The 14,560-nt window shown below is 43.3% G+C and overlaps 1 protein-coding gene across 1 annotated transcript in view; it reads left to right on the top strand.

The window, feature by feature from the left end:
• Positions 1-1,854: 1,854 nt before the first annotated feature.
• The window catches only part of HDAC7 (histone deacetylase 7), a 597,866-nt gene continuing 585,160 nt past the window's right edge, over positions 1,855-14,560 (top strand). The window contains exon 1 of the mRNA XM_082245365.1: positions 1,855-1,984. The gene's annotated coding sequence lies outside the window, so the exon portion shown is untranslated. The remainder of the gene's footprint in view (positions 1,985-14,560) is intronic.

Raw genomic sequence — 14,560 nt, forward strand, 5'->3', positions numbered from 1 at the left:
CTTTACCGATTCCCCCTGCTGTTGGGGCCCCCCTGTGTGCCTGGGCCCCCTACAGGAGGACTGGTGGTTACCCCCAATCAGTGGCCCTGATCGGACGGGCGACTTGCAATGGTTCGGCATCGCGGGCAGAATTGCGGATCTGAGATGCCTATATGTGAATGGAGTCAAAGATGCTAGGTGATAATGGTCTTATTGTGTATTTGCATTACAATGAACTTCAAAGATCATGGCAATTTATCTACAAAGAGGGTATCCACCATAAACCTCAGTGCGTTTACACCATACTTACCGTATATACTCGAGAATAAGCCGACATTTTCAGCATGTTTTTTTATGCTGAAAAAGCCCCTCTCGGCTTATACTCGAGTCACGGTTTCACTTACCTGTTCACCGGTCAGTGCGCAAGCGCCGCTGCCGCTCGTGAAAGCCTGTACACGTTCGGCTATTCATGGGCAGACAGCGCAAGCGCAGTGACGTGTTGGCGCCGGGCGGCGCCATTTCTAAATGTAAGGCGCCTCGCCGAAAGGTAAGTGAGACTCCTCCACAGCCATGCCTGTACCATCTCCTGTGCCATGCCTGTACCATCTCCAGTACCATGCCTGTACCATCTCCTGTGCCATGCCTGTGCCATCTCCTGTACCATGCCTGTACCATCTCCTGTACCATGCCTGAACCATCTCCTTCACCATGCCTGAACCATTTTCTGTGTCATGCCTGAACCATCTCCTATGCCATGCCTGTACCATCTCCTGTGCCATGCCTGTACCATGCCTGTACCATCTCCTGTACCATGCCTGAACCATCTCCTGCACCATGCCTGAACCATTTTCTGTGTCATGCCTGAACCATCTCCTATGCCATGCCTGTACCATCTCCTGTACCATGCCTGTACCATCTCCTGTACCATCTCCTGTGCCATGCCTGTGCCATCTCCTGTACCATGCCTGTACCATCTCCTGTACCATGCCTGAACCATCTCCTGTACCATGCCTGAACCATTTTCTGTGTCATGCCTGAGCCATCTCCTATGCCATGCCTGTACCATCTCCTGTGCCATGCCTGTACCATCTCCTGTGCCATGCCTGTACCATGCCTGTACCATCTCCTGTGCCATGCCTGTACCATGCCTGTACCATCTCCTGTACCATGCCTGTACCATCTCCTGTACCATGCCTAAACCATCTCCTGTACCATGCCCACAGCCCTGCATCTACTGTACCATGTCCGCAGCCCCTGCACCATGCCTGCAGCCCTTGCACCATGCCCGCAGCCCCTGTTTTGGGTCTAGTGGTGGTCCACTTGGGTCCAGTAGCTGCTGCATTTCCCACCCTAGGCTTATACACGATTCAATAAGTTTACCCAGTTTTTTGTGGTAAAATTAGGTGCCTCTGCTTATATTCGGGACGGCTTATACTCGAGTATATATACGGTATATTTTAGGTTGGGGGAAACAAAGAATACATTTAATTGCACAACTTGGTATCAATGTTTCAATGAGGCACACCTTTTAAAAAATAAAAAAATTAAATGATATTTTCTCTTTCAATGTCAGATTCCTTTTTTTATGTAGACCTCCTAGATATATTCACTAAGTTCAGAGTATCATTGTGCATAGAACGTGTCATATGGTATGTCATGCACTAGACAGGACTCAAAGCTGCTACTGGAAGTGATTACTGACACTGTTTTCATCTTTCATGTTAGGTGATCATCTTTGCAGACCCCTGTGGTAGCAAAGGGGTTAAGGTCAAGTAAAGCATTTCCTTCTATTGTCAATTGAACCCAGTCATAGATCCCTCCTGTATGGTCCCTCCCTGGCCTCCCTCCCCTTTCCTCTTCTCTCACTCTCTCTGTTCTTCAAGCTGCTGCTACTCTCATTCTCTCCGGCATAGTGGATCTTGTGATGTTTCAAACAAACTGCGCTGCTGAGCCACATCCTCTCCCCATGGTTTCCCAGCCATAGGACTGCATGACCCCACCACCGGTGAGTGCCCCCCATACATTCTATGCGGTGAGTGCCCCCCATACATTCTATGCTTGACCAATAGTGCACATCCCCTGCTGTGCAATATTACAGTCTAATAATTCCCCTCTTGAGATCTTTCCAGTATTTTTTAATGCGGTGTTCTTACACAAGCCAAAATTCTCTGACCAAGAGCCAAATTTCTATGGAAGAAAATATCACAACCCACACCCTTCCACATGAACCATAAATACAATCTGCTATCTGTAAAAGCTGGTCCTGCAGCAAACTTTGTACAGAGGGCTTATCACTTTCTACAAGTTGGGGAACTCCTCTGCATCTTGATTGATGTGTTCCCATTTACAACCTAAAAAGTGGTTCATTGCATTCATATTTGCTTGGTTAAGACTCTGTTTATCTTCCCGTAAATTAAACTTGCATAGTTTAACCTGTGCATGCTTTCTAGGAAAACCAAACTCTGGAATTTTCACTTATCATCACTTGGTCAAAACAGTATCAATGAAAATCAAAAAGTAGGATAATTGTATTTACGCTAAATTGTTCTAAACTGACTCATAAGTGTATGCAATGGTCTACAAAAGGGACTTTTATTTTTAGTTTAAAAAATTGTGTTTATTATATTGACATTATGACAGATTGATATCAGGCAATGCATTTGCCCCTCTGGTGTAAGATACCTGCAATGTATATATATATATATATATAGTGTGCATTGTGGGGGGTCTGTAAAACATTGGCATTTTTATACTTTTTAACTGTTTTGCAGCAAATGTTGCATGTATTTGTGAAATACGGTTGTATGTTGTGTGGTTTATGAAATATATTTTTGTAACAAAGTTGATTTTTTTTTAAATGCACATATAAAGGAACCAAAGATATTACAAAGCCTATTTATTATTTTCAGGACTTTTTTTTGTACAGAATAATATAATGCAAATGACTCTCACCCCAAAATTCCAATAAGAAGCTGGTTTTGTTGAAAGCTAGTACATGACTAGCTCCTATAGGTGTTTGGACATCATCAATATTTAGTGCAGTTTTTATTATTAGGGTCCGTTCACACCATGTGCACTAAGCAGCTTTTCCCAGGATTGTCCCAGTGCAATACAAGTCAATTTGCCGTTTTTACAATCAGCTCAGTTCACACGACTGTGATGCAGTGGTTCCCCTTTAAAAAATACAGCATGGAGTACTTTTTTCAGCACAGCATCCACTACATTGCCCCACACTACAGCTGATTGGACTATGTGAAATGTCACTTTGGGGTTGATTTACTAAAATTGGAGAGTGCAAAATCTGGTGCAGCTGTGCTTGGTAGCCAATCAACTTCTAAACTAAGCTTGTTCAGTTAAGCTTAAAAAACTGGAAGTTGATTGGTTTGCATGCAGAGCTGCACCAGATTTTGCACTCCAGTTTTAGTAAATAAACCCATTTTTGACATTTCATTATAGTTTTAAAAAAGTTGCTGTGCATTCTAACTCAGCTGCTGTTGTGAACAGGCCATTAGGGTCTCATTCATAGAAAGTGTGAGCTATCCGTGCTCATTTATCTTTTCTACCTCACTCTATTCCGTAAATAGCAATTTGTTTTAAAAAATGTGCAAGAGCAATTTTCCCTAATGGGATGCATGTTGGTATTTGTTGGTGGAGGTGTCAAGAAGGCCACAGAAAAAGTTGCCATCACATGACTTTTTTTGTACATAATGTGACAGGAAGTCTCTTTTTCTATCCTTTCAGGTGGATAATATCGGTATTGCATAGTGAAAATTTATTTCCGAAAATTTAAATATACCTGGGCTGAAAGAAAAATGGAGGCTGCCATTACTAACCTCTCCCTCTGAAAATGCTAGTTATTTGGCTTTAACCACCTGCCGACCAGTCACTGGGACTGTACTGCGGCAAAGTGTCTCGATTCCGTCCAGCGACGTAGACCTACGTCGCTGGACTCCTCCCCCTGTAGGCGGCGCTTGCGCGCCACCGGAGGCGCGCTCCCACTGTTTTCAGTCACAGCGGGAGTCGGGCCAGGGGAGGAGCGGCGGCGATCACCGCTGCTCTTCCCCAATCATCGGGGAATCGAGTTTGGAGATCCGCCCGCCTGTGTAAACAGAGCGGGCGGATCTCCTATGTGACAAATAGTGACAGATTGCAGGGTTCAGCATAGCTGAACATGCGATCTGTCCCTGTGTCACTCAGTCACCTCCCCCCACACACATTAGTAAGCACCAGGCATACATTAACCCCTCCCTCTCCAATAAAATTAACCCCTTCCCTGCCAGTGTCATTTTTACAGTAACAGTGCATATTTATAGCACTGATTACTGTAGAAATGTCACTGGTACCCCCAAAAGTGTCAAAAATGTCAGTCAAGGGTCCGATCTGTCCGCCGCAATGTCGCAGTCCTGCAAAAAAAAAATCGCAGATCGCCGCCATTACTCGTTAAAAAAAAAAACACCAAAAATGACAGAAATCTTTCCCTTAGTTAGTAAATGCTATAACTTTTGCGCAAACCAATCAAAATACGCTTATTGTGATTTTTTTTTTACCAAACATAGGTAGCAGAAAACAAATTGGCCAAAAATTTAAAAAAATTTAGATTTTTACATTTTTTGGGGGGGTAATTTCATATAAAAAAATTTTAAAAATATTGTTATTTTTTCAAAATAAACGCTCTTTTTTTTGTTTATAGCGCAAAAAGTAAAAATCGCACAGGTGATCAAATACCACCAAAAGAAAGCTCTGTTTGTGGGAAAAAAAGGACGTAAATTTTGTTTGGGTATGGCATCACACGACCGTGCAATTGTCAGTTAAATTCGCACAGCGCCGAATCGCAAAAAGTGGCCTGGACGTAAGACAGCAAAATCCTCCGGTGGTAAAGTGGTTAAGCTGATCCAGTGTATTTGGGACTTTTTGAGTCACTGACTTCACTCTGCCTTTGCTTTCTGCATGCTTGTTGGGGATCAGCCAGAGACAGCCAAATATCAAAGCCATTGCATCTTAAAAAGTGCCAGTGATGGTGTGCTAAATGACACTGGTGGGTATGCAGGCTGTACCATCAAATTGTAAGCATCATTAGTGAGGTCTCAGATAACATACTTGTCACTTCTAGTATTGGTGGATCCATTTATTACAGGGGTCATATAGTTGCTGCATTTAAGCCCCAGGCTTTGTGAAGTCTGAAATGTCCCCTTTGTTTTCCACCATTAAACATGGTACAAGGGGTCTCTTCTACTGACTTGTCAAATTAAACTCTTTTTGCTAATAGTAGTCAATCATTGTCTTTTACTGTGAAAATTGTTCATATATTTGCTATAAGCAAAAAGAACAGTTATTCTTTCAGACACTTAAGGTGGCCATAGAGAGACCAAAATTCGACTGGCTCAGCAGCTTATGAGCAGACTGGTTGTATTCAAAGTCAATATATTGATTGACTTTAGTACAACCAGCCTGTTGGGTTTTTTTTCCGTTTGCTCCCTGGCGGCAGCTATAGCTGCCTGCAGTAATCCTTGTATTCTGACGGCAGGGAAACCTCCCGCTTTCAGAATACAATAGCGCAGCGTGTTGCTGGGGGAATCGCGCCGTTTTCTTTCCTTCAACCACAGATTGAAGGAAAGAAAATTGTGCATTGTAACTTAGATCTGCATTGCTGCCATGCTTATGGAGGCTCCTGGTTCCCTAGATGTGTGAATCAATCAGTAGAAGCCTTTCAATTTATAGGAATGAGGTGCATGTTCGTCCAGTGCACATGCTCGGTAATGTCACTGTGATAATAGCATCATCTTGTAGCCAAGTAACAAATATCCTAGAAGCCTGTTTGCTCCCAGAGCAACTGTAAATGACCAAAGAAGATCCATCACCAAGATCCACCAGTCAACTGCTAAGACGAAACCTTACAATAAGACTCACTCATCGTACTCTATCTATGAAGGAGCAGTGCTGCCACCCTAGGACAGGACTACAGAATACATCACCTTGCCCTTTCTCCATTATTATGTTATACAGGACTTATATAGCGTCAACAGTTTGTGCAGCACTTTTCGATATAAAGGGAGACACAATTGTAGTACAGTTATGATTCAAGACAAGAGCATGAGAAGGGCCCTGCTCATGAGAGCCTACAATCTAAAAGGGTGGGGGGGATACAAAAAGTGACAACTGTGTGGAAATGAGTTGAAGAAATAAAAGTTCATTTTTTAGATGGAGGTGGGATAAGCTTCCCTGAAGAGATGCATTTTCAGGAATCAACTAAAGGCGTTCAGAGTAGGCGATAGCTGGAGAGATTGGGGTCAGGGCTTCCAGAGGATGGGAGAGGCTCTGGAGAAGTCCTTGAGGTGAGCATGCGAGAAGGTGACAAGGAAACTTGAGCAGGAGGTCTTGGGAGAAGCAGAGTGGATGATTCAGGTGATATTTTTGGATGAGGTTGATGATATTTAGTCATAGATGTTTTATAAATTGTTGTTTGTATTTTAAACACTATTTATTGGATGAGTAGAAGCCAGTGGTGGGATTGGCAGGGTGGTGGACCCTGATCAGGGGAGGGCTGGCAGCCTTAGGCCTGGGGGGCAAGTCCAGTCAAGTGGCCCATTGAACCATGGAATCAGCTCACCATCCATGCCCACCTGGTTTTGGACTGACAGCTGTATACAGTGTCTGGCCCCTACATTAATCCAGCCCTGAGTGCGGCCTTTTTACTAGTTTTTACCACTTTTCAGAGTGGCCCCGGGGGCAATTGCCACCCTGCCCCCCTTGCCAGTCCTCCCCTGACCCTGATTTCCCGATAAAGTGGATGTCTCCATAACATAGAGGGAGGTGTTTATAGATATTGGTGGGAACAATTCTAACTGACAAAAATGCAACAGGCAGAGAACACAGGAAGTTATCTGCTCATAGGATTTATTTCATGATTAGAAGGTATTTCTTTGCACTTATCAAATAGATATACCAAAATACTTTCAATTCTATGTGTAACAAATGAAAAGGGAGCAAATAATATAAGTTTATTGTTAGGGTTTACATACACTTTAATTAATTCTTGCAAAGAATATCTTTAACCACTTGTCGACCGCCCGTCACAGATATACTACAGCTGGCTACAGGTACGGCGGTTCGCGGGAGCGCTCCTGGGGCGCGCACGCACCGCCAGAGGCGCTCGCCCGCCCCCATTAGGAAGCAGGAAAGCCAATCCTTGGGACCAGTGGCAGTGATTGCCCCTGGGCACCCGCGATCGCTCCCCGCTGAGAGAGAATGGCAGTCTGCTGTTGTAAACACAGCAGACCGTTGTTCTCTCTAGAATGATCACAGAGCGCCTGTGATCCTCCTATTTAGCATCACAGGTCTCTGTGTTGATTCCAGAAGTACCTCCCCCATACAGTTAGAAAAGACTCCCCTAGGCTCATAATTAACCCTTGGAGCACCCCTGGGTTAACCCCTTCCCTGCTATTGTCATTATTACAGTAATAGTGCATATTTTTAGCACTGATTACTGTAGTAATGTCACTGGTCCCCCCAAAAGTGTCAAAAATGTCCATTAGAGGTCCGATCTATCCGCTTAAATGTCGTAGTCCCGCTAAAAATAGCAGACTGCCGCCATTACTAGAAAAAAAATGTCATAAATCTTTCCCCTAGTTTGTAGACACGATAACTTTTGCGCAAACCAATCAAAATACACATATTGGGAATATTGTTTTTTTTTTTTTTTTTTTTTACAATTGTCGCTCTTTTTTTGTTTATAGCTCAAAAAAATAAAAATTGCACAGGTGATCAAATACCACCAAAAGAAAGCTCTGTTTGTGGGAAAAAAAGGACATCAATTTTATTTGGGTACAGCGTCACACGATCGCGCAATTGTCAGTTAAAGTAACGCAGTGCGGAATCGCAAAAAATGTCCTGGTCATTAGGGGGGGCAAAACCTTCCGGTCCAGAAGTGGTTAAGGTGTTTGATAATCCTTCTACATGACTCGTTGTCATGTAGATTGGCAAATAAACACTAAGGCTACATTCACACCTGAGCCTAGCGTTTTCGCGCGTTTTTACTGCGATTTTATTGCGATTTTTACCGCGATTTACAGGCGTTTTTTGTGCAGGTGTTTTTAGATTGAATGGAGACCAATGGAAAACGCCTGTAATCTGCCCAAAAAGAAGCTCATGTACTTTTTTGAGCGTTGGGCGTTTTGCTCACAGCGTCAAAACGCTCAGATGTGAACAGGGGCCATTGAAATGAATAGGATTTGTCTTGTAGGGCGTTTTGAGAGCTGATCCTAGAGCAGAAAAACTCCCCAAAAACGGCCCAAAACGCCTACATGTGAACGGAGCCTAAACAATCCAACCATAAATTGCAAGAACCAAAAGAGCAGAAATACCTTTTTAATTGTATTATTTCAGGTCATGTGATCAAATCCATTCTTCTCTGCATGCACAGCTTTGGTGTGGGGGGCAGGGCTAAGGCACAGTATATCACATGTCCTGATAACATCACTGATGTTAATTCCATGGTGGAACTATGTATTTGCCATCAGAGCAGCCATCAGAAATGTTGGGGCCCCTTACACAGCTTTAGGCCTGGGCCCCTCCGAGCCTGACCACCAACATTCCGCAGGGCCCGCCCTCTGATCGTCCCACCAAACCCACCCATTGGCCATCCCACGAGTCCTTCACTGCACCCACTTCTATTTTAACACTCTTACAACCTATTACATGAAAATGAATCCAATCCAGCATAGAGACATCCCCATATATTCAGCAAAGAGACATCCCGATCCAGTAAAGAGACGGCCTCATAAATTCAGCAAAGTGACATCCCAATCCAACAAAGAAATAGCCTTAAATATTCAGCAAAGTGGCATCCCAATCCAGTAAAGAGACAGCCTCATATATATTCAGAAAAGACACATCCCAATCCAGTAAAGAGACAAACTCTTATATTCAGCAAAGAGACATCTCAATCCAGTAAAAAGACGACCTCATATTTTCAGCAAAGAGACATCCCAATCCAGCAAAGAGACATCCCTTCAGCTGCATCGGCTAACTCTGCAGCTGCCCTGCTTTAGCAATTGCTAGTTACTACAGCAGCAACAACTCGGTCTCGTTGGTGGGGGCCTGGGCGGCCGGGCCCCTTGGAACGCCTGGGCCCCCTACATGTGTATGGGCTGTCCCCCCCTGATGGCTGCCCTGCTTGCCATTAACAAAAGTAATATGTTTGCTAAATTTCATTAGGCTTTACTTTGCTGCTTTGTTCTGTCCGATTATGACTTGAGGAGCTGCTGCCAATCACTGAGCTGAAGTCACCCCCTCCTGAATTCCTGTCTTATGATAGTTGCTTTAGGTGTGTAAAGTTTTTTATTTTTATTTTTTATATTGACTAGTGGATGAACCTGTAATTTTACAATGTGGTGTCTGCTGCTTTTCTGCGCCAGGACTTTGCTGAGTTTTATGAAGAATTGGAAAAAACTTTGTCTGAAAAAAAAAACAAAATGAGCAGGGAAGTTAGGAACTGGAGTGAGGTAATTAACTTGTGTTTGTGGAAATGTCTTGCTAGCCCTCTGGCATCAGACACATGGGAGAGTCATAACCCTGGACTGTTGTGGCTCTTCAGCATCTCTGACTCACTTCTGCTGAGGAAGCAGACAATATTTATGTCAATGAGGCGGGAGCTGTAATAAAAATACTTGTACCATCCATGGAGTGTTTTTTTCATGAATTTAGTACAGCAAACATGGTCTCCAACTCTGCGAACCTGTACAAACAACATTATTATGGTCTTCAGCACAAAATGGAACATAATAAAGTCTATTTCAACCAGAAAGCTAAAATGCAAAGTGCAGTAATCCATAGCAATCAAGCCAGTTTTCATCATCGTAAGATGTGAACCACTTGCCCACTAGGCCTATTTTTGACATTTGGTGTTTACAAGCTAAAATCTGTTGTTTTTGCTAGAAAACTACTTAGAACCCCCAAACATTATATATTTTTTTTAGCAGAGACCCTAGAGAATAAAATGGAGATTATTGCAATATTTTTTACCACACCGTATTTGCGCAGCGGTCTTCCAAACGCAATTTTTTTGGAAAAAAATCACTTTTTTGAATTAAAAAATAAGAATCCTGTAAAGTTAGCCCAATTTTTTCCATAATGTGAAAGATAATGTTACGCCAAGTAAATAGGTACCCAACATGTCATGCTTCAAAATTGCGCATGCTCACAGAATGGCGACAAACTTTGGTACTTAAAAATTCCCATAGGCGACATTTTAAACATTTCTACAGGTTGCCATTTTAGAGTTACAGAGGAGATCTAGGGCTCAAATTATTGCTCTTGCTCTATCGATCACGGCGATACCTCACATGTGTGGTTTGAACACCGTTTACATATGTGGCCGGGGTTTCCATATGCGTTCGCTTCTGCGCGCGAGCTAACGGGGACAGGGCGCTTTCATTTTTTTTTTTTACTATTTATTTTATTCATTATTTTTTATTTTTACACCGTTTTTAAAAAAAAAAAAATATATCATTTTTATTACTATTACAAGGAATGTAAACATTCCTTGTAATAGAAATAGGCACGACAGGACCTCTTTTTTGTGAGATCTGGGGTCAAAAAGTCCTCAGACCTCACAAGTACACTAAAAGATAGAAAAAAAAATGAAAAAAAAAGGGACCTTTAAGCCGGTTGCTAGGCAATGACGTTTGCCGTCGCTCCGGTCCTCCTAGACCATAGAGTCGAGTGAGGGCAAGCTTGCCCTTACTCGAAATCCTGTCTGTGAGGATCCGGGACCCGATAGTTTTCCCCGCTGCCGTCGGGTCCGGTAAGCAGGGAAAAGGACCAGGACACAGCGGGAGGGGGGGGGCACCTCTTCCACCATCCCGGAAGGGTGATCCCGCGGTGAATCCGCCACTGGGACCACCCTTATCGGAAAGCCAATCGCCTGTAGTTTAATAAAATACCAGGGTTATGGCAGCTATCTGCTGCCATACCACCGGTATTTAAGTTTAAATGCAGGACGTATATATACATTGGCCGGTTGGCAAGTGGTTAAAGCCCAACTCTTGGAAACTTGAATTTTTCTCCTTGCAGTGGGGTTGCTCCCGCACTGAAAGGTTAACTGCCCATTCAGGGCAAAGAATAGAAGATTTACTTAACCAATCCTCCCCTCCTCGGCACTGATAAACCAGATCCCTAAACTTCTTCTAACTTATGCTCCAGTGGTCTAAGGTCCAACGTCCTCAAGACCAATACAAGGCTTATAGCCCTGCGTTGGATGTAATGACACAGAGGGACAGTCCACCACTAGAGCATTGGGGAGCACTGTCTGCCAGGGAAGTGGAGGATAGGGCAAATAACTGTTTTTACTCTCCCCTAGACCTAAGCAAGCAGTTAACCTTTGCAATGGCTTGCAAGTCCAGGCCTAAGAGGGACTGGGAGGTAGGGGAAGTGGGTTTAGGTGTAACTGGGCTTTATAAGAAACTCCCTTTTTGTAAATTAAAAAAATTTAACATACATAGTTGATACACAATAGCCATTTTACAATATAATGTTCAAAACATTTAAAATGATACTTCTTTAAAATCATGGGAACTGCGGGTATTCTGTACACTGTTTGTGCATGGAAGTCTCCCAGAAGTTTCTCTCTCAAGAAATTTGCTCACTGCTTTTGACAAATTCAAATTATAGGCAAGAGCAGATCCATTTTTCCTGAGATTCTTGCATGTGTAAAGGAATTCTGATCTTTTACTACAGCCCATGATGAGACTGATCTGGTGGTTATAATAAAGGCTGATTCTTCTACATATAAATCAGTGCTGTCAATGTATCAATATATAGACAACAGAAAAAGATAAGAAGTTTGCTATAACCCTTTGTACAGCATTTAGTTTACTGGAGGTTTTTTTACTTATTAAGTGGAGTTTGTCTTTAAAAGGCAATTTCTGATTAGTCGTCATGAACTACTACAATTTTTACATGACATTGGTTCCTTGCTCTGCTTTCCTAAAAGCCCAACCCTGGGTTACTAGCGCCCATTTCTTGGAGTACCATTGGCATGTAAACTTATAAATACATTTTTCATCTGGTCTGCGGTCCAGTCCTGTGAATGAATGGGCTTTGTTCCTCCTGTTTTTCCTTCAGTGGTGGTCCCAAATGCAGCAAAGAACAATCCCATGTGGCATCAGGCTCTGCAAAACTCCCCTGTGAGCTCTGGGCAGCTTGATGACATCACGGTTGGAGGTAGGTTGTTGATTCCCTGGCTCACAGAACATGTGATGACTGACCCTGGGTGCCACTTAAAGTGGTTGTAAACCCTTACATACACCCAGTGAAGTGACTGGTCTCGGGTGATATACAGAGTTTAAACAAATCCTCCTATATAAGTTGTATCTGTTTATCTGCCGTATTTTCTTCTCTACATCCATTCAAAGTCCAGAGTTGATAAATTTTGTCTAAGCTGTCAGAAAACAGGAAGGAGGGAGCTGAAGTTACACACTGCAGAGCTCAGTGAGGAGAGCTCTGAGAGCTGATTGGAGGGAAGGGCAAACCCCCTCCACACAGCACACAGGAAGAGAGATGAGGCTGTCAAACACAGGCTGTGTGCTGCAGATCCCTCCCCTGTCACCTTTTTATCTCTTGGTTTTAGCAGCACTTGTCAGAAGTCAATCATGCAGATAGCAGAGGAATGGGGCAGAAGACAGACATGACACTTAGATGCTCTGGACTGAGACCACTAAACCTTATATAGGGATATGCTTTGTTCACATTTCATGTCTGAGGTTTACAAACACTTTAAACCGTAAGACGACCAGTGCTGGATCATAGATAGTTAAGTCTACAGGGGCAACATTGGAGAGGAAGTGAGCATTGCGGCACAAGATGCTTTTTTATTTTAACCTCCTCCCGCCCGCGCTATAGTCGAAAGACAGCTACAGCGTGGGCTCTAATTTCCGGGAGGCCGTCTTTATACGGCCTCCCAGTAACAGGCTCCCCGCGAGAGCACATCGGGGAAAATCTGTGTCGGCCGTGTCCCTTGGACACAGCCAATCACAGATCGTGGTGAATGGCCAACCACAGCGGCCATTTACCATGTGATCGGAACGTGCAATGAGAGATGATCTCAAATGTAAACATATGAGATCATCTCTCATTGCCAGCTCTCCTTCCTCACACAGAGACTGCGTGTGAGGAACAGGAGAGCCGATCAGCGTTAAGGGGACACAGAGAAATGTAATCAGGGCACTGATCACCAGTGCCCTGATTACACAAGAGGGAAAAAAAAATGCCATAACTGCCCACAGTGCCCGCCATCAGTGCCCCCCATCAGTGCCCACAATCAGTGCCCATAGTGCTGCCAGTCAGTGCCCATCAGTGCCTGCTCATCTAGGCACTGATGGGCACTGACTAGCAGCACTATGGGCACTGAGTGTGAGCACTGATGGTGCTGCCCATCAGTGCTCATCAGTGCCGCCCATCAGTGCCACCCGTCAGTGTCCATCAGTGCCACCCATCAGTGTCCATAAGTGCCGCCTCTCAGTGCCGCCTCTCAGTGCCCATCAGTGCCGCCTCTCAGTGCCCAGCAGTGCCACCTTTCAGTGCCCAGCAGTGCCACCTCTCAGTGCCCATAAGTGCCACCTATCAGTGCTCATCAGTGCCGCCTATCAGTGCTCATCAGTGTCGCCTATCAGTGCCACCTATCAGTGCTCATCAGTGCGGCATATTAGTACCTCCTCATCAGTGCCACCTCATCAGTGCCCATAAGTGCCACCTCATCAGTGCCCATCAGTGCCACCTCATCAGTGCCCATCAGTGCCGCCTCATCAGCGCACATCAGTGAAGGAGAAAAATGTATTTATTTTCAAAATTTACTCACAGAAAATAAGAAAAACTTTTTTTTTTTTCAAAATTTTCTGTCTTTTTTCTTTTTTTTTGTAAGAAATAAAAAACCCAGAGGTGATTAAATACCACCAAAAGAAAGCTCTATTTGTGTGAAAAAAAATGATAAAAATGTCATATGGGTACAGTGTAGCATGACCGCGCAATTGTCATTCAAATCGCGAGAGCGCTGAAAGCTGAAAATTGGCCTGGGCAGGAAGGGGGTAAAAGTGCCCTGTATGCAAGTGGTTAACAAGTGCTTTTTTTATTTTCATTTAAAAGTAGAGTTGGATTCTTTCACCATTTAGTCAACTTTAACGTAGTGTTGTATAACTTACTACTTGTTGTATTGAACCTGTTGTTTGGATATTGTTATTACTGCTAATTGTATAATCACTCTGTTATGTATTACTGCATACCTTTAAATAAAAATAAAAAAAAATAATAATAATAATAAAAGTAGAGTTGGGCTTTAAAAAGTTTGTTAAGTTGAGCATGTCCTTAAACATCAGCTGGCATTCCTTGTAATCAACATATCAATAAATCTATAATAATAATTTATCAGTACAGCAAGAGAAAAGTACAGCCAAGCATTAGCAAGCTATCAGAAATGTATCTTTCAATCCGACCATTGGGCTATTTCACTTTAACTTTTTGTTTGGCTTTATTACTAAATAACTCTGACAGCTAGAAGTGAAGAATTTATCTTCCTCTAATGCCGTGGCAG

The sequence above is a fragment of the Pelophylax lessonae genome (genome assembly GCF_965119305.1).
Source record: "Pelophylax lessonae genome assembly, chromosome: 2".
Lineage (NCBI taxonomy): Eukaryota > Metazoa > Chordata > Amphibia > Anura > Ranidae > Pelophylax > Pelophylax lessonae.